Raw genomic sequence first — 26,712 nt, forward strand, 5'->3', positions numbered from 1 at the left:
ATGATTTTAATTAATCCCCATATGAATTTACTTCAACAGCTTCTTTCCCTTGCTCCTTGTTCTTTCATTTTACCATCTCTGCAGACCTCTCATTCTTAGACCATTCCATCCATCTCTTTCTTCCTCTCCTGTATCCTGAGGTGAGGGTGTAGTTCTACAGCTGAGGACTGCTGCACAAAAGTCACACATCGATGCCAGTTTCTGTCACAACAAAGCATGTCTCTCAAACCACCTGAGCCCTCAACACTGCGTAGCAGTATCCTCCTCCGTCTGCCAAGGTAACATCACTCTCTTCTGGTTCTCCTCCCATCTCCCTGACCTTCTTTTCTTAAATATTAGTGTTCCCTGCATTCTAACCTTTTCCCTGAATTCTTGCTCTCTTCTCACTCAACACACCTGAGAAATCTCAGTCACTGTGAAAATTTGACAGCCATCCAAGGTAATTAATCCCAGATCTGTGTCTCCAGTCCAGAGCCTTCTGAGCTCCATATCTGTATGTTAATAGACATCTCAACATCACTGACATATTTTAAGTCTAAAATGTAACTTGTTTTCTATTACCCCATTCAGCACCTACTGATTTCCAATTTTGGTAAAGACTGTCACCATTCTTTTTTGTGTACCTGGTCAGATCTCTGTCTCATCCCTTCCTAGAATATTTGATTCTCTCCACATTCATTAATACATGAACGTATTGCCTGTTTCTCCAATAAAAACGTGACAGACAATATTCCTGCACCTAGTGTTTCAATAACTATTCGCTGGGTGAGTGAATAATTTCCATGATCTACTAGCTTAATAATCTTACCAGAAAGGAAAATGACAAAATTCACAGTTAAGAACCAGCGTCAACTGTTGATGATCACCCTTTTCCTTTCCTAAATGCTTATAAACAATCCATATAATATTACACTTGGGGTAAACAGAAGGCTTACTGGTTTATAATACATGAAGTTATGAGAATGAGTAGACGCTTCCGCTTCTTTCTTTTGAAAATCAGGATAAACTCTGTCTCTGTGTCATCGTCTGGACACATGCTTATGCTCCGTGATTCCTCATGGATTGCCATTTGTTGTTCCACAGTCTCGCCTGCCCTTTACCCAGTAGCCTATGATGTGGTTAATATGAACTCATTTGGATAGCTCTCTTTCTGTCTCTAAGAATTTAGAGTCCTCTTACCAATTTTTATTCTTCCCTTTCTGACTGAAAATTCTTCTCTCTGACCAAGAAGAAAAAATTTAAAACACTAGTTCATTAGTTCTGCTTTTTTTTCTGTTGTCTGTTAACATTACACAGTTAAAGTAGCAGGTACTCTTTCCTTATTTTTCCTTCCCTAAAAACGACTGAGGCTCTACTTTTGTTGTCCTGTGTCCTTTTTTGCAAACCTCTACTTAGTCTGGGTTTTAACCTTCCTGATCCAGCCTTTCCAGGTTCCTGATGCTGTCCATTTCTCCTTAGTTTCTTTCCTCTCCTTCCAGCTTATGGTTATATCATTTTAAAATTTGTATTAAAATCTCAACAATAACTTTGACAGATAGCAGTTATTGAGCACTTATTGTGTACCAGGCACCTCACATTCAATCTTTTAATTTCACAATAACCCAATGGATCAGGTGTCAAAAGTTTATAAATAACAGAATTAAATCCAATGAATCACCAAAGTAGTAAGTAGTAAAAGTTTACTGCACACACAACAAAAAGACAGTGTGCAAACTGAGAATGCTCAAATCAAAATATGGAAGGAAGCTCCAGGGTATATTTTTGTAAAGCAGTTTATATAATGAGAAAGCAGTGGAGTGACTATTTATTCTTCACAGTGATTGGTTATAGTATTAGAATTTTCTTAAGTGATAGGGAATTGGTCAGTAGTTACCACAACAATTTTGGGAAACAGTTTCAAGTTTTCCTTATGACTTCCAGAGTCATGAGCAAGAAATGACCCAGGTCAAGCTTAGTCTTGCAAAATAAGCTAAATTAAGCTTTGCTGGGTTTGACTGCTTAGGGAATTTTCAAGGCCTGTTTCCATTTGTTTTTTATTTTAACATACATATCAATAAAAATCCTTATATTATGATGAGGAAATGAGTCTTAATAAGATTCAGAAGCTTTCCAAGGTTACAAAGCTGGTAAATGGCAGAGACAGGAGCTCAAACCCAGTTGTGAATGACTGAAAGCCTAAGTCCTAATGCCCAGGTTTACTGGCAAAATCTTCTTGTGTGTGAAAGTTGCCATGGAACTGAGCTCACAAAGTCAAATTTGAGTGAAAAGGCCTAAGTGTTTGCATTTTAAACATGTTGGAATATTCTTTACTTCCACAAAGACATATGTTTCTCCTGTTTTTGTTTTTGTTTTAATTTTCCCACTTTCTGGAGAGATACACAGGGAAAAATATTTCTCTAAATAGACCAAAGGTAGTGATGTGAGCTTGGTGAAAAATGGCAGTGGATACCCAGGATAGGGGAACCAATAAGAAGTGAAAGGACCATGCTTTGCTAGAAAGCATGTTTCCTACCTCAGTGGTTCTCAAAGTGTGGACCCCAGATCTGCAGCATCAGCATCATCTGGGAGATTGTTAGAAATGCACATTTTGGGGATCCTGCCTGGCTGAAATGAAAACTCCCTGGTGGGGCCTGCAATTTGTGGCTTAACAAAGCCTACAGTGATTCTAACTCACTGCACTCTCACCTAAAATGTTTGAGAACCACTGCTCTCCCTAAAAGGAACATCTGCCACTCTGTTCTAGCTGCTTGCTACCAGGAGGGGAATATGACTCCCAGGTCATCACACTCTCCCAGGTTTAAGAAAGTTGGATTATTATATCGATTATTTTCATTCTCCAAATTTTAAAATACTGCCTGAACAAAACATGTTTATAGGCTGGTTCTGACACACGGACCACCAGTTAATGACCTCTGAAAAGAATCTGAGCTACAGTAAATATGGGAGTTATTTTATCAATAACTATGTATTGAAATGTCAGTTAATTGGCCAAATGAATTGTGGTCTCCTTTTCATTACAACCACTTGTTGCTGGGGAAAGTGATTGCCTACCTTACAACAGCACTGAATGAAGTTTAAATGTTTTTTGTTTTTGTTTTTGTTTTTGTTTTGTGGTACGCGGGCCTCTCACTGCTGTGGCCTCTCCCGTTGCGGAGCACAGGCTCCGGACGCGCAGGCTCAGCAGCCATGGCTCACGGACCCAGCCGCTCCGCGGCATGTGGGATCTTCCCGGACCGGGGCACGAACCCGTGTCCCCTGCATCGGCAGGCGGATTCTCAACCACTGCGCCACCAGGGAAGCCCAGTTTAAATGTTTTGATCATTAAACATTTGGGGCCATATTGTAAGGACAATGGAAAATTACTGACAGATTCAAATACAGCCATGATTCTCTAGAAGTTGAGCCTTTAAAAGATCAGTTTGATTGTATTATGGAAATTTGGTGGGAAAGTGTAGATATGGAGCAGATTGGTTAGAAAGTTATTCCAGGAGTCTTAGTGGCATGTGGTGTTGGGGTGGTGGTAATAAAAATAAAGAGAATTATACAGATTTAATAAGCACTTAGGAAGTTGAATTGAAATGGCTTTGTGGTTACTGGTCAGACTTCAATAAGTCAGAAGACCCCGGTGGCAAGGACCATCGCTGGAACTAGCCTGCAGTATGCATGCTCCAGGCTACTCTGACTACTCACCCCAGTGCTCCAGAGAAGCCCAATATTGTTCCAGTTCCCTGCACCTGCTGCCTCCCTCACCCTACTCCTATGCCATGCTCTGAACTCCTAGGCCTCGTACTCCACATTTGCAAATGCATATACTGCTTGAGAAAACAACCACCATTTACTAATCTTATATGAAATTGTGTTGAGTTGCAAAACAATCAACTTCTGGAAAATAGCCTATTTTAATGTTAGATATTCCTTACTCTTTGTTTACTATGGGATTCCCATATTTGGAGCCCCCAAACTACATTCTCAGTTATTAATTCTAATACAGTTCTGAACCCCAAAAACTATTTTTCTATGTCTCATTTTCTTTTATTAGAGCAAGATACATTAGCACAATTTCATCATGCTGACCTGACAAAGGTATTCCTGCACTTCAATCAAAATCTAAGACATAAGAGACTTTCAGGATGGTGGAGGAGTAAGACATGGAGATCACCTTTCTCCCAACAAATACATCAGAAATACATGTACATGTGGAACAGCTCCAATAGAACACCTACTGAATGCTGGCAGAAGAACTCAAACCTCCCAAAAGGCAAGAAACTCCCCACGTACCTGGGTAGGGCAAAAGAAAAAACAGAGACAAAAGAATAGGGACAGGATCTGCACATCTGGGAGGAAGCTGTGAAGGAGGAAATGTTTCCACACATTAGGAAGGCCCTTTGTGGGCGGAGACTGCGGGTGGCAGACAGGAGAAGCTTCGGAGCCATGGAGGAGAACGCAGCAATATTGGTGTGGAGGGCAAAGCAGAAGAGATTTCTGCACAGAGGATCGGTGCAGACCAGCACTCACCAGCCCAAGAGGCTTGTCTGCTCACTCTCTGAGGAGGGCAGAGGCTGGGAGCTGAGGCTCAGGCTCAGGAGGTTGGATCCCAGGGAGAGGACTGGGGTTGGCTGTGTGAACACAGCCTGAAGGGGGTTAGTGAGCCACAGCTAGCTGGGAATGTGTCCGGGAAAAGGCCTGGAACTGCCAAAGAGGCAGGAGACTTTTTCTTGCCTCTTTGTTTCCTTGTGTGGGAGGAAAGAAGATTAAGAGCACCATTTAAAGGGGCTCCAGAGACGGGCACGAGCCACGGCTATCAGCGCAGACCCCAGAGACGGGCATGAGACGCTAAGGCTGCTACTGCAGCCACCAAGAAGCCTGTGCATGAGCACAGGTCACTATCCACACCTCCCCTCCTGGGAGCCTGTGCAGCCCGCCACTGCCAGGGTCCCATGATCCAGGGACAATTTACCCAGGAGAATGCATGGCGCACCTCAGGCTGGTGCAACATCACACCGGTCTCTGCCACCATAGGCTCGCCCCGCATCTATACCCCTCCCTCCCCCTGGCCTGAGTGGGCTAGATCCCCCAAAATCAGCTACTCCTTTAACCCCGTCCTGTCTGAGTGAAGAACACACACCCTCAGGTGACCTACACGCAAAGGTGTGACCAAATCCAAAATTGAACCCCAGGAGCTGTGCGAATAAAGAAGAGAAAGGAAAATCTCTCCCAGCAGTCTCAGGAGCAGTGGACTAAATCTCCACAATCAATTTGATGTATGCTGCATCTGTGGACTACCTGAATAGACAACTAATCATCCCAAAATTGAGGCTGTGGACTTCGGGAGCAACTGTAGACTTGGGATTTTCTTTCTGCATCTAATTTGTTTCTGGTTACCTTAATTTGGTATTTAGAGTTTATTATCACTGGTAGATTTATTTATTGATTTGGTTGCTCTCTTCCTTTTTTATATATATATATATATATATATATATATATATACACATTTTTTATTCCTTCTCTTTTTGTTAGTGTGTATGTGTATACTTCGTTGTGTAATTTTGTCTGTATATCTTTGCTTTTACCATGTCCTAGGATTCTCTCTGTCCTTTTTTTTTTTTTTTTTTTTTTTTTTTTTTAGTATACTTTTTAGTGTTTGTTATCATTGGTGGATTTATTTTTTAGTCTGGTTGATCTCTTCTTTCTTTATTCCTTTTTTTTCTCCTTTATATGACTTTTTAATTTTTTTTGTTTTTTATTTTATTATTATTTTTTCCTTTTTTTCTTTCTTTTTTCTCCCTTTTCTTTTGAGCCATGTGTCTGACAGGGTCTTGGTGTTCTGGCCAGGTGTCAGGTCTGAGCCTCTGAGGTGGGAGAGCCGAGTTCAAGATAATGGTCCAACAAAGACCTCCTGGCTCCATGTAAAATCAAATGGTGAAAGCTGTCTCAGAGATCTCCATCTCAACACTAAGTAGGACCCAGCTCCACTCAACAACCAGCAAGCTACGTTGCTGGATACCTTATGCCAAACAACTAGCAAGACCAACAACTAGGAACTCAACACCACCCATTAGCAAAGAGGCTGCCTAAAATCATAATAAAGTCACAGACACCCCAAAACACACCACCGGATGTGGTCCTGCCCACCAAAAGACAGGATCCAGCCTCATCCATCAGAACACAGGCACAAGTCCCCTACATCAAAAAGGCTACACAACCCACTGAAACAACCTTAGCCACTGGGGGCAGACACCAAAAACAATGGGAACTACGAACTTGCAGCCTGAGAAAAGAAGACCCCAAGCACAGCAAGTTAAGCAAAATGAGAAGACAGAGACACACACAGCAGATGAAGGAGCAAGGTAAAAACCAATTAGACCAAACAAATGAAGAGGAAATAAGCAGTCTACTTGAGAAAGAATTCAGAGTAATGAGAGTAAAACTGATCCAAAATCTTGGAAATAGAATGGAGAAAACACAAGAAACATTTAACAAGGACCTAGAAGAACTAAAGAGCAAAAAAAAAGATGAACAACACAATAAATGAAATTAAAAATTCTCTAGAAGGAATCAATATCAGAATAACTGAGGCAGAAGATGAGATTAAGTGACCTGGAAGATAAAATAGTGGAAATAACTACCGCAGAGCAGAGTAAAGAAAAAAGAATGAAACGAATTGAGGACAGTCTCAGAGACCTCTGAGACATTAAACACACCAACGTTTGAATTATAAGTGTCCCAGAAGAGGAAGAGTAAAAGAAAGGGCCTGAGAAAACACGTGAAGAGATTATTGTTGAAAACTTCCCTATTATGGGAAACTAAATAGTCAATAAATTCCAGGAAGTGCAGAGTCCCATACAGGATAAATCCAAGGGCAAACATGCCAAGACATATATTAATCGAACTACCAAAAATTACATACAGAGAAAAAAATTTAAAGGCAGCAAGGCAAAAACAACAAATAATACACAAGGGAATCCTCATAAGGTTAACAGCTAATCTTTCAGCAGAAATCCTGTAGGCCAGAAGGGAGTGGCAGGACATATTTAAAATGATGAAAGGGAAATAACTACAACCAAAATTACTCTACCCAGCAAGGATCTCCTTCAGATTCAATGGAGAAATTAAAACCTTTACAGACAAGCAAAAGCTAAGAGAATTCAGCACCACCAAACCAGCTTTACAACAAATGCTAAAGGAACTTCTCTAGGCAGGAAACACAGAAAAAGGAAAAGACCTACAAAAACAAGCACAAAACAATTAAGAAAATGGTAATAGGAACAAACAAATTGATAACTACCATAAATGTAAATGGATTAAATGCTACAACCAAAAGACACAGACTGGCTACATGGATTAAAAAAACAAGACCCATGTATATGCTGTCTACAAAAGACCCACATCAGACCTAGGGACACATACAGACTGAAAGTGAAGGAATGGAAAAAGATATTCCATGCAAATGGAAATCAAAAGAAAGCTGGAGTAGCAATTTTCATATCAGACAAAATAGACTTTAAAATAAAGACTATTACAAGAGACAAAGAAGGACACTACATAATGATCAAGGGATCAATCCAAGAAGAAGATATAACAATTGTAAATATTTATGCACCCAACATAGGAGCACCTCAATATCTAAGGCAAATGCTAACAGCCATAAAAGGGGAAATCAACAGTAACACAATAATACTAGGGGATTGTAATACCCCACTTTCACCAATGGACAGATCATCCAAAATGAAAATAACTAAGGAAATACAAGCTTTAAATGATACGTTAAACAAGATGGACTTAACTGATATTCATAGGACATTCCCAAAAAAACAACAGAATACACATTCTTCTCAAGTGCTCATGGAACATTCTCCAGGATAGATCATATCTTGGGTCACAAATCAAGCCTTGGTAAATTTAAGAAAATTGAAATTGTATCAAGTATCTTTTCTGACCACAACATGATGAGACTAGATTTCAAATACAGAAAAAAAAAAAAAAAAAAAAAAAAAAAAACTGTAAAAAATTCAAACACATGGAGGCCAAATGATACACTACTAAAAATCCAAGAGATCACTGAGGAAATCAAAGAGGAAATTAAAAAATACTTACAAACAAATGACAATGAAAATATGATGACCCAAAACCTATGGGATGCAGCAAAAGCAGTTCTAAGAGGGAATTTTATAGCAACACAATCCTACCTCAAGAAACAGGAAACATCTCAAATAAATAACCTAACCTTACACCTAAAACAATTAGAGAAAGAAGAAGAAAAAACCCCAATGTTAGCAGAAGAAAAGAAATCATAAAGATCTGATCAGAAATAAATGAAAAAGAAATGAAGGAAACAATACCAAGATCAATAAAACTAAAAGATGGTTCTTTGAGAAGATAAACAAAATTGATAAACTATTAGCCAGACACATCAAGGAAAAAAGGGAGTAGACTCACACCAATCAAATTTGAAATGAAAAAGGAAAAGTACTACTGACACTGCAAAAATACAAAGGATCATGAGAAATTACTACAAGCAACTCTATGCCAATAAAATGGACACCCTGGAAGAAATGGACACATTCTTAGGAAAGCACAACACTCCGAGACTGAACCAGAAAGAAATAGAAAATATAAAAAGACCAATCACAAGTATTGAAATTAAAACAGTGATTAAAAATCTTCCAACAAACAAAAGTCCAAGACCAGATGGCTTCACAGGCAAATTCTAACATATAGAGAAGGGCTAACATCTACCTTCTCAAACCCCTCCAAAATATAGCAGAGAAAGTAACACTCCCAAACTCATTCTACAATGTCACCGTTACCCTGTTACCAAAACCAGACATAGATGTCACAAAGACAGACAACTACAGGCCAATATCACTGATGAACATAGATGTAAAAATCCTCAACAAAATACTAGCTAACATAATCCTGAAGCACATTAAAAGGATCATACACTATTATCAAGTTGGGTTTATCCCAGGAATGCAAGCATTCTTCAATATACACATCAATCAAGATGGTAAACCATATTAACAAATTGAAGAATAAAAACCATATGATCATCTCAATAGATGCAGAAAAATCTTTCAAAAAAATTCCACACCAATTTATGATAAAAACCCTCCAGAATGTAGGCATAGAAGGAATTTACCTAAACATAATTAAGGTCATATATGACAAACCCACAGCCAACATCGTTCTCAATGGTGAAAAACTGAAACCATTTCTTCTAAAATCAGGAGCAAGGAAAGGTTGTCCACTCTCACCACTATTGTTCAACATTGTTTTGGAAGTTTTAGCCACAGCACTCAGAGAAGAAAAAGAAATAAAAGGAAGCCAAATTGGAAAAGAAGTAAAGCTGTCATTGTTTGCAAATGATATGATACTATACATAAAGAATCCTAGGGATGCTACCAGAAAACTACTAGAGCTAATCAATGAATTTGTGAAAGTAGCAGGATACAAAATTAATGCACAGAATCTCTTGCATTCCTATACACGAATGATGAAAAATCTGAAAGAGAAATCAAGGAAACACTCCCATTTACCACTGCAACAAAAAGAATAAAATACCTAGGAATATACCAACCTAAGGAGACAAAAGAACTGTATGCAGAAATCTATAAGACACTGATGAAAGAAATTAAAGATGATACAAACAGATGGAGAGATATATCATGCTCTTGGATGGAAGAATGAACATTGTGAAAATGACTATACTATCCAAAGCAATCTACAGATTCAATGCAAACCCTATCAAGCTACCAATGGCATTTTTCATGGAAAAAAAAACAAAAAAATTCACAATTTGTATGGAAACACAAAAGACCCCAAATAGCCAAAGCAATCTTGAGAAAGAAATATGGAGCTGGAGGAATCAGGCTCCTGGACTTCAGACTATACTACAAAGTTACAATAATCAAGACAGTATGATACTGGCACAGAAACAGAAATAGAGATCAATGGAACAGGATAGAAAGCCCAGAGATAAACCCATGCACATATGGTCACCTTATCTTTTATAAAAGAGGCAAGAATATACAATGGAGAGAAGACAGCCTCTTCAATAAGTGGCGCTATGATAACTGGACAGTTAGATATAAAAGAATGAAATTAGGACACTCCATAACACCATACACAAAAATAAACTCAAAATGGATTAAAGACCTAAATGTAAGGCCAGACACTATAACACTCTTAGAGGAAAACATAGACAGAGCACTCGGTGACATAAATCACAGCAAGATCCTTTTTGACCCACCTCCTAGAGAAATGGAAATAAAAACAAAAATAAACAAATGGGAACTAATGAAACTTAAAAGCTTTTGCACAGAAAAGAACATCATAAACAAGACAAAAAGACAACCCTCAAAATGGGAGAAAATATTTGCAAATGAAAGAACTGATAAAGTATTAATCTCCAAAATTTACTAGCAGCTCATACAGCTCAGTATCCAAAAAACAAACAACCCAATCTAAAAATGGGCAGAAGACCTAAACAGACCTTTCTTCAAAAAAGATATACAGATTGCCAACAGACACATGAAAGGATGCTCAACATCACAATTCATTAGAGAAATGCAAATCAAAACTACAATGAGGTATCCCCTCACGCCAGTCAGAATGGTCATCATCAAAAAATCTACAAACAGTAAATGCTGGGGAGGGTATGGAGAAAAGGGAACACTCTTACACTGTTGTGGGAATGTAAATTGATACAGCCACTATGGAGAACAGTATGGAGGTTCCTTAAAAAATAGAACTATCATATGACCCAGCAATCCCACTACTGGGCATATACCCTGAGAAAGCCATAAGTCAAAAAGTGTCATGGACCACAATGTGCTTTGCAGCTCTACAATAGCCAGGACATGGAAGCAACCTAAGTGTCCATCAATTGATGAATGGATAAAGAAGATGTAGCACATATATACAATGGATTATTACTCAGCCATTAAAAGAAATGAAATTGAGTTATTTGTAGTGAGGTGGATGGACCTAGAGTCTGTCATACAGAGTGAAGTAAGTCAGCAAGAAAAAAACAAATACCATATGCTAACACATATATGGAATCTAAAAAAAAAAAAAAAAAAAAAAAATGGTTCTGACAAACCTAGGGGCAGGACAAGAATGAAGACACAGATGTAGAGAATGGACTTGAGGACACGGGGAGGGGAAGGGTAAGCTGGGATGAAGAGAGAGAGTGGCATGGACATATAAACACTACCAAATGTCAAATAGATATCTAGTGGGAAGCAGCCACATAGCCCAGGGAGATCAGCTCGGTGCTTTGTGACCACCTAGAGGTGTGGGATAGGGAGGGTGAGAGAGAGACGCAAGAGGGAGGAGATGGGGATATATATATATGTATAGCTGATTCACTTTGTTATAAAGCAGAAACTAACACACCATTTTAAAGCAATTATACTCCAATAAAGATGTTTAAAAAAAATCTAAGACATAGTGTTGATGTTATATATACACTGAAGCAGCGAATCTCTCAGTTTAAGGTATATTTATAATTTAGGGCATTGTGTATTTCCAGGGCAAAATAAATTGAATCAGTACCAACTATCTTTGTACTCCATTACCATCCTAATGACAACATGGTAGAGAAACTTTCATAATCTGCTCATTTCTTTTACTAATTTAGAATTTAGAATCATTAATACTTATCACAGAAAGATTATGGGCCATACAAATAAAAAAAATATTAGGTCAGAAATATAGGCAGCACATATTAACACAATGCCTAGAAGAGCATCTTTTGAAATAGAATAATCATTTGGAATTTCTTCATCAGTTTAGCACTATCATTTCAACCTAGGAGTGATTATAAAGGGGTTGGGTCAATGCAGTGTATACTCATCCCATTAAGATAACAGTTGAAAATGTGAGCCAAAGTTAAGAATAATATATTTGTACATCACTTTCCACCCATTCTCAGACCCACCCCCCTAAATCTAACTTTCTTTGGTAGGTAAAGCTCAGATACACACTGTGGTTGAAATGGATACGTCATGAGGCCAATAGGAAATACAAGATTTAGGACAGAAAAAAGTGGCCCATCAACACTTCTTAGGTACTGGGAAGAGCTCCCTTTCCCCTTTCATGATACTAGGAACCTAGGGAGACAGAAAGTGTAGGCACCCAAGAAATATGGACAGAAGTAAAACAGACAAACTTGTGCCCTTGCTCTAGCTGTTCTTCAACAATACTGCAAAAGCAGTATTTAGTGAGATAAAGTCCTGTCCAAGGCATCCTTATGATGGCTGGCTATTTAGTGAGAAAAAACTTTAGGACAAAATCCAGATCAAAAATGAACTTCCAATTTGCATAGGAAAACTGAGGGTTTCATACCTTCTTTGCTGTGGGCTACCTTTTGCTATAAACCTAAATGGAGTTACTCCTAGCTTATTGGGGTTAGGAGTGAGGTGGATGATGGCTACAGCCTCCAATTATTCCCAGGGGAAAAAAAAAAGTGAGCAAGAGTTCCACTACCACTGTGTCTTCCAGGATTATGAATACAAAGAGACTTGGGACTTCGAATTGACACTGGGATAGTATTACCTTTACAGTAGATATAGAAGCTACATGGTAGTGAAAGAATCTGTAGGCAAAATTTACCACCTCTCTGGATGCCATTCTTAAATAGAGCTTTCTCGGTTAATACTTAGTACATTATACCAGTAACCACAGCAGCATAACAGATTTGAATATTGCTGTTAAATTCCATATAATTGGCAAATGCAAAGATGAATTAATGTTACTTCCTTTTCTGCTCAACAGAGGTAAGTTGGTATGAAGTTGGGCTACCCTGCAAAACAGAACCAGAAATGTTTCTCTTTCAAGGCCATGAAGAAGGAAACTGAGCAAAGAAATTAAATTTAAATCTGAAAGAGATGGGACTAATATTTATCAAGCATCTGTACCTAGGCTAAAACATGTAATGCTTTCAGAGCCATCTGAGGCATAGGTGTTATTATTACTACTTTATAAATGAAGAAACCAAGGCTTAGGAATTTAAGTAGCTAACTGAAGATCACACAGCCAGAGAGTGGCAGGAGCAGGATGCAAACATAGGTATATTTTATGTGTATATTCCTGATTCCAAATTCTGTGCTCCTTCCTAAGGCATCTTAGTTACCATTGGAGCCATTTTACAGATCAGAGAGCCAATAATTAATTTCTTCTATCCTTTGACAGGTAAGAAAATTGCAGCTCAGAGTAATTAAGCATCTTCCCAAAGTCACATAATTTATTAATGTCACAGAATTCAAACCTACTTTGTCACAACAGATTTACCACCAGATACCACAAGTATCACAACTAAATCTAAGCCAAAATGGGAAAGAAAAGGATTCATATCAATATTGTTGTCACCAGACACATAGATTAGAACAAGTCTACCACCACTGGCCATCCGGTCTACAAATATGGTGAGATCAACAAAAGAACCAAAGAAAAAATTTGAGAATGAGGCTGCTGATATGAGAAAGGACTCCTTCAAGTATGCCTGGGTATTGGGCAAACTGAAAGCTGAACATGGGCTTGGTATCACCATGATATTCACGTGTAGAAATTCAAGACCAGCAAGTAGTATCATTGATGCCCCAGGACACAGAGACTACCCAAAACATGCCTATAGGCACACCCTAGGCTGACTGTGCTGCACTGACTGCTGCTGCTGGTGTTGGTGAAGTTGAAGCAGGGATCTCCAAGAATGGGTAGACCTGTGAGCATGCACTTCTGGCTTACAGACTGTGGGTGAGACAACTAATTGCTGTTGTTAAAATGAGTTCCACTGAGCCACCCAGAAGCCAGAAGAGATATGAGGAAATCCTTAAGAAAGTCAGCACCTACATTAAGAAAATTGGCTACAACCCCAACACAGTGACATTTGTGCCAGTTTCTGGTTGGAATGGCAACAACATGCTGCAGCCAAGTACAAACATGCTTTAACTCAAAGGATGGAAAGTCACTCATGAAGATGGCAATCAATGCCAGTGAAACCATGATGCTTGAAGTTCTGGATTGCATCCTGACACCAAGTCTTCCAACTGACAAACCCTTGCGTTTGCTCCTCCAGGGTGTCTACAAAATTGGCGATATTGGCACTGTCCCTGTGGAGACTGGTGTTCTCAAACCCAGCATAATGGTCACCTTTGCTCTAGTCACCGTTACAACTGAAGTCAAGTCTGTTGAAACACATCCTAAAGCTTTGAGTGAAGCTCTATCTTGGGACAAGGTGGGCCTCAATGTCAAGAACATGTCTGTCAGAGATGTTTGTTGTGGCACTGTGGTTGGTGACAGCAAAAATGACCCACCAGGGACTTCCCTCATGGCACTGGTTAAGAATCTGCCTGCCAATGCAGGGGGTACGGGTTCGATCCCTGGTCCGGGAAGAACTCACATGCTGCAGAGCAACAAAGCCCGTATGCCACAACAACTAATGAGCCTGCTCTCTAGAGCCCATGGGCCACAACTACTGAGCCCACATGCCACAACTGCTGAAGCTCATGTGCCTAGAGCCCATGCTCCGCAACAAGAGAAGCCACCACAATGAGAAGCCCGTGCACCACAACGAAGAGTAGCCCCCACTCTCTGCAACTAGAGAAAGCCTGCACGCAACGACCAAGACCCAGTGCAGCCAAAAATAAATAAATAAATAAATGACCCACCAATGGAAGCGGTTAGCTTCACAGCTCAGGTGATTTTCCTGTACCATCCAGGTCAAATCAGTGCTGGCTATGCACTTGTGCAGGATTGTCAAATAGCTCATGTTGCTTGCAAGTTTGCTGGGCTGAAGAGGAAGGTTGACTGCTTCTCTGGGAAGAAGCTGGAGGATGGTTCCCAATTCTGTAAAGCTGGTGATGCTGGCATGGTTCATATGGTTGCTGGAAAACCCATGTATTTTGAGAGCTTTTTGGACAATCCTCCTCAGGGTCATTTTGCTGTTTGTGACATGACACAAACGTGTCTTGGGTGTCATCAAAGCAGTGGATGACCCAGAAAGTTCAGAAGGCTAAGTGAATAATATCTTTAATACCTGACACCCCAATCTTAATCAGTTGTGGAAGAACATTCTCAGGACTGTTTGTTTCTGTTGGCCATTTAAGTTTAACGGTAAAAGACTGGTTAATGATAATGCATCGTAAAACTTTCAGAAAGAAAGGAAAATGTGTTGTGGACCACTTGTTTTTGTGTGCATATGGCAGTTTTAAGTTATTAGTTTTTAAAATCAGTAATTTTTAATAGAAACAATTTGACCAAAAATCTCTCACAGAATTTTGAGACCCATTAAAATAAAGTTTAATGAGAAACATGTGTCCTCTTTTGGTCAAGACTGTAAATTCCTATAGTACTACTTAGGTAAAAGATTTAAGTAAGCATTTCCTATAATCTACTTTTGGTGTTTTATCTGCTGAAACCAAAATTTGATAATTTGGGGTTAGCATTTTTTTCTGGATGGGAATTTTTGTTTTTTTCCCCCTTGTCTAAGAGGAAGAATCATCTATGTTTTTTAGGGACACAGTGAAAAGCTGTGGGAGGGAGTCTGTTGGTTGCAACACTTCATAGGTTAGGACAGACAAGAGAAAAGTATTTTTGTTTATAGCTAAGCTCTTGTAAGAAGGTCAAATTCATATATCCAGAAAAGATGAAAATTCTAATTTGAAAAGATACATGCACCCCAATGCTCACAGCAGCATTCTTTACAATAGCCAAGACATGGAAGGAACCTAAATGCCCATTGACAGATGAATGGTTAAAGAAGATGTGGTATATATATATATATATATATATATATATATATATATATATATATACAACAGAATATTACTCAGCCATTAAAAAGAATGAAATATTAACATTTGCAGCAACATGGCTGGACCTAGAAGTTATCATACTAAGTGAAGTCAGTCTGACAAAGACCAATATCATATGATATCACTTATATGTGGAATCTTAAAAAATGATACAAATGAACTTATTTACAAAACAAAAATAGACTCACACACATAGAAAACAAAGTTATGGTTACCAAAGGGGAAGGGGGAGGGAGAGGGATAAATTAGGCGTTTGGAATTAACAGATACACACTACAATAGATAAAATAGATGAACAACAAGGATTTACTATATAGGACAGGAAACTGTATTCAATATCTTATAATAATCTATAATGGAAAAGAATCTGAAAAGAAGAGATATATGTATGCATACATATAACTGAATCATTTTGCTCTACACCTGAAACAATTGCAACATTGTAAATCTAGTATACTTCAATTTTTAAAAAGGCCAAATTCTGCAATATTAAAGTCCATGTGTTGCACACAAAATTTTGTGTAGTCACATCAATATTGAGTAAATTTTTTGGTATAATCTCAAATTTTAGTTTTGTAGTTATTGGAATGTGCATTCTCAGATTTACAAATATTGAAGTAGTTTAAAGAGTCTAAAGTGTAAGGCTTAAATAGTAATAACTGCCCTGCTAGAGTTCATTGTATCTAGATTCTAGTGCTGGGAGTTGAAGAAAAAAAAAAAAAAAAAAGAATTCAAACCCAGGACTTCTAATTTCTTCTCCAGGATTCTTTCCATTTTACAGATAATTGTAACATTCTACTAAGTCCAGTGTTTATCATTTTGTAATGTCATTTCTAACCTTTGTAGAGCATTTATTACTTAATTTAGATGACATCCAGCGTCAACATGACTCTTAAAATCTAGACAAGACAGGTCTCCAGCATACCTCATGTTGAAATTTCAAATCCCTATCCAAGATTTCCGTGCATTCCTGGGGGGCTTATGTTTTCATAACTACCTCCTGCTTCAGCTGACTTTTTGTTCTCCACTTGGTATCTTGCAATTTGCTTGTTACTGCATGGGTTTTTCAGCTACCTTTCTTAGTTTTACATACACACACAAACAAAATTATCCACACAAAGCCTTTGTGTAGCCGATGTTACAAAAAGTTTAGAGAAATTAAGATATAGATGGGGTTTGCACTGCCAACCCATCACAACTGGAATTAATAGTCATTCTGTTCTAGAGAGTCTTTTGGCTGATTTTCCACATCGCTCAGCCATTCTCTCTCCTTTCTGTCCCCTCCTAACACCATCAATTTATTTTTTTTAATGCAAAGTAATTCTACCCTCCATTTGTTCTGCCCCACACTCTGAATCCTACAGTGGGCCAATTTTTTCATATCTAAATGCTCCAAGGTATTTTCTACTTTTAAGACCACTTATTCCCAAAAGAAATTGTACTATCAACTATTAAGAAAACAATAGGATTTTTTAAACCACCCATGAACTATACCACATGATCTAAGGGGCACACAGGAAAGAAAATCTGCTCTTAAAGAGTAGCTAATTTAATAGGGAAATAGATACACATAACTCAGAGTTCTCTTGGGCCTCACCAGCCTGTGAAAACAATGAGTCACATGATATTTAACTGTTCAGTCTCCACAACATGCTCACCTCACCCCTGACACCCCCAACCCCATGTCCTGAAAGATATGAGAAAAGCCAATATAACAGAAATTCAGCTAATACAACTATGAAGACTACATAATGGAAAATAAAATTAGAGCAGGGAAAGACATCTGAAGGCTGAAGAGAGTTACTAAGATGACCATGGGTGAAATGGCCCACTTGAGGTTTAAGTCAGCTATTTCATTTTCTGAGCTTGAGTCACCAGGGTTCAATGGTAACAGCTTCTTGTTTAATCTTTTTTAGTTTTATTCTCCCCCAACAAGAAAATCTGGGGTTATCTGGGATTTCCATTTCTGACCAAATGGAAAGTATTAATACTCAAAGCAACTGACAATGGAAATCCGTTTAACTTCATGTTACAATGTTTCTGTTATAAGCAATGAGAAAAACCAGTAAAGTCAGTGAAAACGTAATCTTGCAAAACAAGTTTTAAATAGTGCAGCTACCACAGGTCCTCCATTCCTAAAGTTTTTTATTCATAAAGCTCTAGCAATATCATTTGGTGGCAAAACTTGAACTAAATAGACATGAGACTGTTTGTAGTCATTATTCATCCCAATTCATGGGAGTAGTCCTGTGTTACCTGGAGAAACATGCAAGTGTTTGATTACAGGGTGCTCCTCCAGCCACACTAAGGGCAGTATGTAGGATGTGGAATGCAGAATCTACCTTTCCAAAGTCTAAGACGTGCTGAATTCCAGGACCCATGTGGCCCCAAGGGTTGCAGATAAAGGGTTGTACACCTATGTGTTGACATCTGCTAGAGGAAACTGAGAGTAAAGTGGAGGGAAGTAATGGCAAATGGGGGAAGCTGGTATGCCTCCAGGGGCCCAATTTTCAGAAGGCCTGGTTAGAAAATGTGGTATGTCAAAGGCAAAGAATACTAGATAGAGGACCGTTGTAGACATCTGGAGTCGTACAGAGGCTGTGGTGTGTGAGAATATTTGGGAAACCCTAACAAGTCCTCCAGACAAAGTCAAACTCGCCTATGGGGACCTGTGGCCCAGCTACTCATCACTACCTACAAAGCAGGGTGTTGAGGGCAGGACAGTAAGATCACAAACATTCTAGTGGAAGTTTCTAAGCTCCTCCTTTTTATTTTAAGAAATCTGATCATTTAAGTTTGGGGTTTATTTCAATGCTCATTTAATTTTCAGAAAAGGGATTATTTTTAAAAGAAAAAAGAGAGAATAGATAAATAAAGACTTACTTACTAAAATCAGTCTTAAACTTGACAGCACATCAGAATCATTTGGGAAGATTTTTAAACTACTGATCCCTGAACCCATCCCAGACACACTGATAAGGAAGTCCTGAAGTGCTTCCAAGGCACATGGAATTTTCAAAGTGACCCAAGGTAATCTTGATGTGTAAACAAGGTTGAGAACTACTGCCTTAGGAATTTTTTTTTTTTTTTTTAAAAGAGAAAGACTTTCCCCCTATTTCTGTACAAGGAATGAAAGTGCCAAAGATCCAGAAAAGCCCAAACAGGGTGGCGAGTACACTTTGCAGTTCTTGCTTAATCACATGGACTAACCACATAAAGGAAGTTCCATTTCTGCAAAACCTACCAGTTTCTCTTTCGTACTTATTGTTTGCAATTCTAGATGTATAAAACAATTTTCAGCCAATGACTTCATCTTCCCCAACCTTGAGGTCATGAATGTGCCCAACAATTATGTATCATCAAAGATTAAGGGAAGGTCTGCTATATGTCAGAAGGAAGAACAGCTTCCCAGAAATTCCCTTGTGTGTTGGATGGAATGTAGCAGAATCAGTGTCTTGACAGGTACCTAACTTCTTTTCTTTCTTCTGATGGCGTATCTGCATAATACAGTCCACATTCTTTATATGTATGCTTAAGCGATTTGGCTTTCTCTCCTTTTTCTCGGAATCACCTCAAAATGAAGAAAATGTTGCAAGCTAGTCTCTCTCTTATCCGCTTTAGAATATGGCTCCAGAATGCTTTCTCTTTGACTATATCCTGTGTATCCCCATGACTGTTTGGTTTATTTGTGATAGCTGACAATTCCTCCTCTTCATCTGCTCCTTTGGGGAAATGATCAAGCCAAAGAGGATTCATATTCTTCACGTGTTAGCCAACCAAACATATTTTCTAAGCTATTATTTATTTTTCTCTCTCCATTTGGACTTTTCTCCCTTCTCCTCCTTCGAGTCTCTTCCTCAGAGGTTCTGCCTTTATCCTCAATTCAAATTGGGTACCCTGTTACTGTTTCTCAGAACATCATGTGCTTCACTTTTCATAGCACTCATCACAATTTAATTAAATGTTTATCTCTGTATTTATTTATTTAATGTCTATTTTCTTACTAGATGATAGAATATTTGAGGTCAGGAACCAAGTTTGTTTTGTAGTTTAGTCTGTTGTTTAGTTGTTTAGTTTGTCATTTGGTTTGGTTTGATTTCTGTTTTTATCCTTTGTTTCCTGTGTGTGTCTGGGTGTGTGTTTGGGGATTTTCTTCGGTGGGTTTTTGTTCATTTGTTTGGTTGGTTTTTGGAGGGGATGGTCCTTTCTTTTTTTTTTTTTAATTACCATGTGTCACATCAGTGCCTAACACTAACACAGAGTGGATGATAAATAAATAGTAATTGAATCAGTGGATTAAAAGCTCCAAAGATTCAAATAACCTGGGGCATTGGATATGTTCATCAGAAGGTCACTGGAGACTTTATGAAAAGGTGTCAGTTAAAGCAGAGATAACTGGAAACCAGAAAGCAGTAGACTGAAGATGGGCTGGGAGCCCAGAGAAGGGACGTGTAGTACACTCACCTTTGCATAGCAAGACTTGCAATTGTCATGTAAAAACAAGTGTCGAAAATGTAAGACTTTAACCAATGAGTCACACCTAACGTAATAAATGAACATTTATTTCAGAGTTGCACATTCCATTTTTATATAATTGTGATTCAGAACAAATACCTTGATGATGCTTTATTTGCTATGGCAAGTGCTTAACTGCAGCTTGTTTTGTTGACATTTATTTAAATGTCAGTAAAACTCTCCCCCACAGATATTAAATTTTATAATTAATCATTCATGAAGCCTTCTTTAATCAACTTTTCCTTAAGTATTTCAAATTCTTGTCAGGCCCATTCATTTTCCCTGTGATGATCTAAGAATTGGTTTTAGGCGATAAATTGACTATGTTCTCGCAAAGCACATTTTTCTTAAGAGTTTGAAAACATTCATCTTTACTCATCTAAGTTATCATGCAGTGGGGCCTGAGCTACAGTAAACACAACATAATGAGTAGAATCTGTTAACCCAAAGGCAAGTGATATCAAGCATTTTCAAGTTTCTTGCATTTTTATGATAAGTAATATAATTTGACCAATATATACAGTGAATCAGTCAACTAACAAGTGCAAGTGCCAACCATGAGTCATATCCAGGAATAGAATTATATACACACTATGATATGTAATATGAAAAGATATATAACACTATGCCTGCCCTCACGGAGTTTATAATCCAAGTGGAAAGACAGACATGAAAGCAAGTAGGAGCAGTAAAGAGTTAAGCAGCTATTATGGAGGCAACTATAATTGATAGAGGAAAAGATTGGAGTCTGGGATAATAGGGGAGTCAGAATGGCTTACTGACCTGAGCTGTATCTTAAAAACTGAGTAAATAAGGGGGTTGGAGTGAGAGGAATAATGGGGAGAAAGGACAGTCCAGACTTGAAAAAGTCGATCAAAGACCCAGGAACATGAAACAGCATGACATCTTGGACATGCTGGTCGTTAGGCACCTTGCAGATCACTGGGCACAGAGTGGGGTTCAGTAAGAAATGAGATGAGAGAGGCAAGGAGAGACCAGGTTTTGTGGTGTCTTGTGCGCTGTGCTGAGCAGTTTGGATTATATTCTCTTGGCAATGTGGCATCTCTGGAATGTTTCAAGTAGGGAATGACTTGGTGAGATAGGTGTTTGAGGAGCGCACTTTGGCAGCTGTTTAGAGATTGAATTAGAAAGTTTGAGGTCTGGAGACATTTTATTCATTCATTCAAATATTTTAAAAGTACCTTTTAAGTACCAGATACTGTCTACCTCTAGGAATACAGGAATGAACCAAAGAGACGAGATCTCTGGTCTCACAGAGCATCCTAGCAGTGGAAGATAGACAATTACCAGACAAATAAAGAGACAAATAAGAAAAACAGAAGATAATGTTAAGCACTGTGCAAAAATGAAAATAGGTTGACCTAAGAGAGACTGGCCAATGGCTACTGAAATTGCATGGAAAGAAAGACCTCTCTGAGCAGAATCTGAATGACAAGAAAATTCAATCATTCTATGATTGGGGGGTAAGCATTCCAGGCTAAGGGACAGCTGGTGCTAAGAAGACAAAAGTTTAGCCAGCTCAAGAAATGGAAACAAGGCCAGTGAACAGCGTTAAGATGGTGAGGGGTGAGCAATTAATTTTAATAGGTAGACCCAGACTAGAATTCAAAGGCCATGTTACCTGAGGCAATAGATTTGGGTTTTATTTTAAGCACCATAGGAAGTCACTGCATGGTTTTAGGGAGGCAAGTGATATGGTCTGGTGTCTATTTTTAGATGATCATAGGCTTCTTTGTGGAAGGTGGACAGGAGCAGAAGTAGGAGGAAATTGGCAAGCTATTGCAGTTATCCACATGGGAGGGATCAGGTGGGCTAAGGTGATGGCAGTAGAGATGGAGAGAAGCAGAGGCAACTAGGACATGTGTGTAGAGTTAGAAAGGACTTGGTGGTGTATTAAACATGGGGAACAAGAGGAAAAGTGGAATCAAAGAACACTGCTGGTTTTCTCAGGGTATATGCCCAGTAGTGGGATTGCTGGGTCATATGGCAGCTCTATTTGTAGTTTTTTAAGGAACCTCCATACTGTTCTCCATCGTGGCTGTATCCATTTACATTCCCACCAGTAGTGTAAGAGGGTTCCCTTTTCTCCACATCCTCTCCAACATTTATTGTTTCTAGATTTTTTGATGAAAAACAAATACCATATGCTAACACATATATATGGAATCTAAGAAAAAAAAAAAAGTCATGAAGAGCCTAGGGGTAGGACGGGCATAAAACACAGACCTACTAGAGAATGGACTTGAGGATATGGGGAAGGGGAAGGGGAAGCTGGGACGAAGTGAGAGAGTGGCATGGACATATATACACTACCGAACATAGGGTGGATAGCTAGTGGGAAGCAGGCGCATAGCACAGGGAGATCAGCTCGGTGCTTTGTGACCACCTAGAGGGGTGGGATAGGGAGGGTGGGAGGGAGGGAGACGCAAGAGGGAAGAGATATGGGAACATATGTATATGTATAACTGATTCACTTTGTTGTAGAGCAGAAACTAACACACCATTGTAAAGCAATTATACTCCAATAAAGATGTTAAAAAAGAACACTGCTGAATGTTCGGCATGTGCAATGTGTGCATGTTGGAAATATTTGTTGAGAAAGGAGCAGATTGGAGAGGAAAATGGGAATTTCTATGGAACCATGTTAAATGTGAGATAACTATTGAATCCAAGAGGAGATGTCAAGTTGGCAAATGGGTGTACATGTCTGGAGCTCCAAGGAGAGGTCAGAGCTGTAGATAAAGATTTGAAAGTCACCCCTGTGTAGTGTTTTGAAAGCCCTGGGACTGGGTGGGACACCAAGGAGATGGTGTAACTGGAGGAGAGGACGATACCCCAAAACCAGTTCTGGTTGCTGAGAAGAAGATGTAAATATGGTTTTAAAACGATACTGTGACATCACAGAAGCCAAGAAAATAATGAATGGCTTTAGAATATGATTATAAGGTTTTTTTTAAAGTACGATATTATTATAATAGGCAGAGCTTCTTTTGCAGCTACTTAGCTTGTCCGTGTCCCTCTTATTCAGCTCTGAAAATGTAGTGCTGTAAGAGTGTCTGGCACAGAGTAGTAATAAAATAAATCTTCCAAGGGACCTGGGTTGGAGTTTACATAGATGTGGGAAACTTCAAAACTGAGGTCATGGGAGTGGGTGAGTGAGATTACCCAAGATGGGTGTAGAATGGGATAAAAGCCAAAGGCAGAAAGAACCCAACAAATAATAACATTTAGAGAATGTTTAGCAATGGAACATTTAGCAACACTTAACAGTGGAAACAAAGAAGGAGCATTCAGTAAGACAGGAGTGGAGCCAGGAGAGTGTTATTACTGTGGTGGGGGCGGGAGGCGGGGGCAGTGGGGGGAGGAGTGGGAATGTGAAATGCTACCAAAAAATAGAGTCTGCTAGCAGACCTCGGAGAAAAGTAAAGTAAACCAAGAGGATCCTGATTGTACTGGGTGAGGAAGAGGTAAGAAAGCCAGGAAAGTAAGTTTGAACTACTACTTCAGGATATGGGAGTTATTGCTTAATGAATATAGAATTTCAGTTTTGCCAGATGAAAAGACTTCTGTGAATATACTTAATACTACTGAGCTCCGCTGAAAAGTGGTTAAGATGGTAAGTTTTATGTTATGTGTATTTTACCACAATGTAAAAAAAGAAATTTTTTTCAAACCTAGATGAACAGTAGAGGTAGAACAATCAGGAGATTGATGAAAAGAGACCATCTTCCTCGGACGCTGGAGAAAAGGAGGTGAAGCTGATGCTGATGAGGAGTTAGGAGATATCAGCACAGAAAACAAAGAGAAGAGTGTAACCTGACTTTTCTAAAATATAAGGTGTGGTTGTCAGTGAGAACGGGAGGGCAGGCAGGAGCGACTCCCACCTCAGTGATCCTTGACGTCTGAGGAAGATAGCTTAGCGAGATCATTTCATAGAAGAACCAAACCTTGTTTTTGCCTGTTCCTCTCCTGCTAGACAGTTTTTCCCCAAAGTGTATAACGTGTTATTATAGTCAGTCAATGAGAATAATACACAGAGAAATACACAATCTTGTATTTGAGTGTATTCGGATTTATATCAGACTTAGCATCCACATTATTTCTTTTGTTCTGGTTGTACAGAAGCAAAAAGATCATGACTTCCACAGACCAGTAGTTTTGAAAATGTATTTATTTGTTGACAACTCACCTTGTAATCTTAGGATGGTCTAAAATTAAACAAATCTAGAGGCTTAAAAGAGGAATAATGGTAATTTTTATTTTAAATATGAATTACAATATCTGAGTTGCTTGCATTTATTTCATAATGTCAGAAAAGAAGCACTCATGATATACAAAAAACACCAAAAATACCTACAGTGAAATATCACAGCACAATGTTACTCTTTCCCACCTGATTATTAATGCCAGTGAGAGTAGAAACAGAGCAGATGTGCCTGAACCTTGCCTGGCATTTAATTTATCCCAGTGCACATGTGCAGGAATATTTTATTTGCCTGCAAAATTTTATTTGTATCTATATAGACAGGCTTGAATTTTTAAAAGGGCAGTGTATAGGTACAACTTTTTATTGTGGAAATGTTTATAAGCAAATTTTTGTTTTATTCATAAATATTTCAGTATGTATTTGTAAAAGCTAGGAACTTATTTTTTTAAACATAACAATACCATGATCACATCTTAAAAAGTTAATAACTCCTTAATATCATCAAATGTCTATTCATCATTTAAACTTCCCAATATATTTCCCAGTCGTTCAAATGAGGACCCCAATAAGCTCCATATATTGCAGTTAGTTGATGTGTCCTCTAAGTCTCTTTCAATCTATAATTCCCTTTTCATCTTTCTTTTTTTTCCCCCAGCATCTTCCTTTTATATTGAAATTGAATAATAAATGGGCCAAGAACTATGCTAGATGCCTAATGGATATAATCATATTTATTCATCACCAGAACCCTTTACAAGTAGATATTATAATTACCTAGATACAAGATCAGGAAATGAAGGCTTAGAAAAATGAATACACTAGCAGTGACAGAACAGAGTTTACATCTGCAGACTTCCTTGACTCCAAAGCCCATGTTCTTTCTACTATCGATGGCCTCCCAAGTCACCATGTACTTGGGTCTCCAAAGCTCAAGATGACCTCTGTTTTCTTTTGAAATGCTATCCAAGCAAATTTGAGCCCAGGCATCCCAGAAATCTGGGTTTCTGTAATGAATGCAGGAATGAGTGTCAAACCTTCTAACCACTTAGATATTTCCAATTAATTCCCACAAAAACAACAGAAATTACTGAAATATCAGCTGAGCAATCATCCCCCCATCCCCAACTCCTGGTATCAGCTTTTAGCCTTTCAGAGGTCAGAAGGAGATGAATAAGTTGTTGAGAGTGACCAGAGAGTGTCATAGGACAGAGAGATTCAAACTGGCATCTGTCATACTTGCTTCCTTGACCTCAAGCTTTGCAGAGTTGGTAACTACTGAATCCTGACTCTAAACATAAAGTCAGGTAGACTCCGTTTTTCTTAAGAAAAAATAGTGCCTTAAAACCTTGTAATAAAACAAGTTTAAAGCAGGTGCCGTCTCTCAGAGAGGTAATATTTTGATCAGGGATTGCATTCTTGACCAAAACACCATCTCAAAAAAGAAAAAATTAAGACATATCCAACAATATGTTAAAAAAAAACCTAAAATTTTTGCAATTATTTAAAATAATAAAATAATATTCCAAGTGCTATAAATGAACATAAATTTACCTTGGATATTGATGTTTAAAGCAGCCCCAATTTACTATAATTGCACATAGAGCTTACAAATGATATGATCCTACTGAATCTCCATATTTACTATTGTTACACTTGTATTCAGTGTCCCAGACTTGTGTCTATCATTTTCATGTTACTTTTTCGGATATATGGTGAATGCCAACTTTATGCCTAAGTAAAAGTTTATTTTATTCCTGTAGTCATTCAACACACATTTAATGAGCCAATCTTAGGTGACAGGTCCAGTGTTAGATGCTAGATACTAGAGAGCTAATGACTAATAAGACAAGGTTACTGTCAGTAAGTAGCTCAGCCCCATAGAGAACCAACATGAAAAGGAACAAAGACGATATAATGTAATGAGAACTGGGTGTATAATGTGCTACAAGGATGCATGAAAGGGAATAGCTAATGTTGCCCAGAGTGTAGGAGGCTTTCACAGAGGAGAGCATCTATGAACTGACTGTTGAAGGATGACAATGACGATGGTGAAAATGGTGGTTCTGGTGGTGGTAGTTCTAGTGGTGGTGCTTGTGGTGGTATTAGCAGCTATCGTTACTGAGCACTAACTAAGGGCCTATAACTGTGCCATGT

The 26,712-nt window shown here is 38.6% G+C and overlaps 1 pseudogene; it reads left to right on the forward strand.

The window, feature by feature from the left end:
* Nucleotides 1–13,333: 13,333 nt before the first annotated feature.
* Nucleotides 13,334–15,017, forward strand: LOC131760352 (elongation factor 1-alpha 1-like; annotated as a pseudogene).
* The last annotated feature ends 11,695 nt before the right edge of the window (nt 15,018–26,712 follow it).

Source organism: Kogia breviceps, chromosome 7 (genome assembly GCF_026419965.1).
Source record: "Kogia breviceps isolate mKogBre1 chromosome 7, mKogBre1 haplotype 1, whole genome shotgun sequence".
NCBI classification, from domain to species: Eukaryota; Metazoa; Chordata; class Mammalia; order Artiodactyla; family Physeteridae; genus Kogia; species Kogia breviceps.